This window comes from Dipodomys merriami, unplaced genomic scaffold (assembly GCF_024711535.1).
Source record: "Dipodomys merriami isolate MVZ:Mamm:240054 unplaced genomic scaffold, mDipMer1.0.p SCAF_524, whole genome shotgun sequence".
In the NCBI taxonomy this organism is placed as follows: Eukaryota; Metazoa; Chordata; class Mammalia; order Rodentia; family Heteromyidae; genus Dipodomys; species Dipodomys merriami.
Window position 1 is genome coordinate 207998 of NW_027206096.1, and position 4458 is coordinate 212455.

Here is a 4458-nt window from a genome sequence, read left to right on the forward strand (position 1 = left end):
ACCCATGTGGGTAATGTCCTCAGGTGCCCTTGGAATGAGGTTGGTTATAATAATGTTCAGCAATGCTCCACACTCAGACACCCTAAGTGCATTCTGGGACCCTGTGCGTTATAATAATGTTCAGCAATGCTCCACACTCAGACACCCTAAGTGCATTCTGGGACCCTGTGCGTGGGGTGTATAGTGGGAATATTCGTCAGCCCTTTTCCCTGCTTGGTTGGAGATGGCAAGTGAGTCACTCGCCAACCATGATGTCGACACTGGCCTCTTTTCTGGTTTCATCTCATGTAGCATCTGTTCTATTTTGTGGAGCAGTGCAGCTGTTCTGTTGTTTAGTGCTTCTTGTGCCTTCAGGAAATGGCTGCCACAGTCCTCCACTCCAAGCTGCTGTTTCTCCTTGAGTTCACCAACTGAGTCTCATAGTTTCTGCTTCATACCTCAGGTTCATGGGATATGTAACCTTCCAGGAGATATCACACACACACACACACACACACACACACACACACACACGTGCATGCATGTACATATGCACCTGTATACATGCATACACATATACATCGGCGCACATACTAAACACATATACATACATATGTACACATACACACACAGAGGATCTAGGTCTTCTCTCTCATCTCATACTTTTCATTCATATCTCTTAAATCTCTTCCGTAAAATATACCACTTTTTTTTTTTTCTGGGAGGTACTGGGGATTAAACTGAAGGTTTCACACTTGCTAATTAAGCATTCTACTACTTGTACCAGCTGCCAGCCCCTTAATTATTATTGTTTCTTTTTTTTTTTTATAAGAGCACAGATTTCCTCTATTTAATTTTCATTAGTTAAATTCTGGGGGGGTTCAGCATCACATGGATTCTGTGTCCAATGGCCTTAGCAGCAAGGTTGCTTCGGAATTTGTCACAAACCATGCCACTGTTTCCATAGGCACACGTTACCTTTCCCCAGATTACTTTGGTTTTGTTAGGCTTGCCGCCAGGAGTCACTGTTGTTTTTTTGCTTTATATACATAAGCACATCTCTTGCCCAAGTAGAAATTGGTATCACCTCGGGCATAAACGCCTTCAATTTTAAGGAGAGCCGTGTGCTCCCTTTGGTTCCCGAGACCCCACTTATAGCCAGTGAAAATGGCCTTGCACCACAGCCTTCCAGACATTTTGCCTTTTAGAAGTCCTGTTCCCAGCTGGCCTCCACAGGCTCCAAGATGGCGGAGAGAGGAAAGCCTGTCTACAACCTTCAGCTGGGTATGGCGGTGCAGACCTGTAATCTCAGCTTAGTCAAGAGGATCATAAATCTTAAGTGACATAAGGAGACTTTCTCTCAAAATAATAACAATAATGATTATTATAACAACAATAACAATTTGTCTTCTATTTTATGTAGGTGCTTCAAGACCTTTTTATTATCTTTGGCATTACTAGGGTTTGTACTGAAGGCTTACTACAGGTCACTTTACCACCACACCATACCTGCAGCCCATTAACACTTTTTAATTTTTTTCCCTATATTTTAAAAATATTTACAGGGCTGGGAATGTGGCTTAGTGGTAGAGTGCTTGCCTAGCATGCATGAAGCTCTAGGTTCAATTCCTCAGTACCACATAAACAGAAAAAACCAGAACTGGCACTGTTGTTCAAGTGGTAGCGTGCTAGAAGCTCAGGGACAGTGTCCAGGCTCTGAGTCCAAGACCCCTGGCAAAAAATAAAAATACTTACAGATAAAATTGTTTATCATGTACAGTATGATGTTTTGACATATATGATGTGGAATAATTAAATTTAGCAACTGAGCAAATGTAACTTCACTTTATTTTGTTTTTTGGGTTTTTTTTGGGGTCCGGTCGTGGGGCCTGAACTCTGGGCCTGGGCGCTGTCCCTCAGCTCTTCAGCTCAAGGCTAGTGCTCTACCACTTGAGCCACAGTGACACTTCCGACATTTTTCTTTCTTATGTGGTGCTGAGGAATTGAACCCAGGGCCTCAGGCATGCAAGGCAAGTGCTTTACCACTGAGCCACCTTCCCAGCACCACTTTATTTTGTTATAAAGACACAAAATGGCACTCACTTGGCACTTTTCAAGAATACAATTTCCTCACTAACCATAGTTTTCCATGTCACCTGGTTGGGGTTCCTTGCTCTATTCAGGAATTGTGGTAGCCTTGGTTATCTTCAGCAAGTAGAGCTGCAGTTAACATCAGGTGGTTCCCTTTAGTGTTATAGCTCTTATTTGGCCATGAGTGCCAGAACCCACCGCCCTACAGCAACAAGCCTCAACAGCTCCAGGGCCTCAGGTGCCAGCTCTTCAGCTACAGGCAAACTGATGTCTGAGATTTGCCTTAAAAAAAAAAAATGAGGTGAGCACTAGTGACGCACACCTGTAATCCTATCTACTCAGGAGGCTGAGATCTAAGGTTATCAGTTTGAAGCCAGCCTGGGCTGGAAAGTCTGCAAGATTCTTATCTCCAGTTAACCATCAAAAGCCAAAGTGGAGCTGTAGTTCAAATGGTAGAGAGCTAACCTGGAGTAAAAAAACTCAGGCCAGGTGCCAGTGGCTTACGCCTCTAATCCTAGCTACTCGGGAGGCTGAGATCTGAGAATTGAGGTTCAGTGCTATCCCAGGCAGGAAAGTCTGTGAGACTCTTAGCTCCAATTAAATCATAGACAAAGCCACAAGTGACACTATGGCTCAAGTGGTAAAGCCTTAACCTTGACCAAAAGCAGCTCAGGGTAGTACCCAGGCCCAGAGTTCAAGGCCCAGGACTGGCACAAAAAATAAAAATAAAAATAAAATATATTCATCAGGGCACCCGTGGTAGCTCAAGCCTATAATCCTAGTTACTCAAGAGGCCGAGAGCCTCAGATCTTGGCTCAAACCCAACCCAGGCAGGAAAGTCCATAAGACTCTTACCTCCAAATAGCCAAAAAAAAAAAAAAAAAGCTGAGAGTTGAGCTATAGCTCAAGCAGTGGAGTGGTATCCTGAAACAAAAAGCTCCGAGACAGTTTCCAGGCCCTAAGGTCAAGCCCTAGGACTGGCACAAAAATTAAAAGTGTATTGAAGAAGAATAGAGGGAAGATAATATGTGCGTGAGACACAACGCTGATTACTGTTGAAGATGGATAATAAGCACACAGGTTTCAGTACCCTGTTCTGTCCTGTGTGTCTGGAACTTCTCCTGTTCTGTCCTGTGTGTCCGGAACTTCTTTAATATAAATCAAAACCAAATGCAGTGATGTCATCATCTATTCACTGCTCAATAAGGAGAGAGGCTTTTTCAACACCCAGCCTTCAGCCAGGTCCCGATCCAGATGCATCTGGTCTTCCCAGCTTCCAGCCATGATGGTTCCCGAAGACTTGTAACAGCCCCGATTCTCATCCTTAGGAAGCTGTTATCCTCATCCTCACCCGCCAAGACCTGCAAGATCAGTCTGAACATCCTGTCCTGGACCCAGCCGCATCCCTACACTCCCAAGAACACAGGCTGGAGAACGAGCCTCTCCAGATGACCAGGAAACATTCCTAGACAAGGACCGGGCTGGGGAGGGGTCTTAAAACCTGCCGATTACATCATTTTACCAGTGGCAGGACACTAAATCAGAGGTGTGAGGCTGTCCTGAGTTCCCGCTCAACCCACCTTTGCAGACCCTCGAAGCAGTTCTTCCCAGGCTCAGATCTATCTAGGGCATGTTTGCGTCTTGTCCCATCTTTTGAGTATTTTCCCTGCTTTTACCAGGAAATGGACCAATAAGCACCAGTGACAAAAATAAGAATTTTTAAGCCAGAACGTATCTCAACTCTGCAAAGCTTCCTGAGATTAAGTTAAAATCCAGTCTCTTGGAAATCCCTGTGTGCGTGGGTCAAGAGGATGACCTGTGGGAAGGAGGCGTCCTGGTCTCTGCCTTTGGCCCATCATAGGCCTGATGGGCCTGACCAGACCGAAACAGGACACCCAGCATCCTTCACCACCACAGCTTCCACCTGCCGGCCTTCCATGAGATGTGCAGGCAGTGTGGTTCTCGTCCCGTATGTTCCTCAGTCTTCCAAAGTAAAAGTCGTGACCCTCATTGGACAGCTCAAGAGAGCTAGGCTCGGGGCAGGTCTCTTAGCATCAAGATGGAGTAGCTGAGGTTCGAAGTGTTGATTTACAAACAAAATGGAGTGGGTCAGAGCCTGGCATAGCCTAACAGCTTCTGTCCCACTCAGCCTAACAATAGCAGGCCCAGCCTGGGAGATTCCACCCCCACCCCCACCCCGCCATCAGCTCTGGTTTCAAGCCATCAGCAAGTCTTCACTGCTGCTACATGAATGCTGCCCAGCGGAATTTCACTCAAGATACAGAAGGGAGCTGAGCCTCCACCCTCAAGGAGCCTGGCGTCAGCAAGCAGGGCCGTTCACAGATGAAGACACTGGGGCTGAGAGAAGCCACACCACCTGCCCCAGCT

At 46.1% G+C, this 4458-nt stretch overlaps 1 pseudogene; it reads right to left on the reverse strand.

Annotated features, from left to right (window-relative positions):
• Window positions 1–843: 843 nt before the first annotated feature.
• Window positions 844–1236, reverse strand: LOC138811402 (large ribosomal subunit protein eL33-like; annotated as a pseudogene).
• Window positions 1237–4458: the final 3222 nt, after the last annotated feature.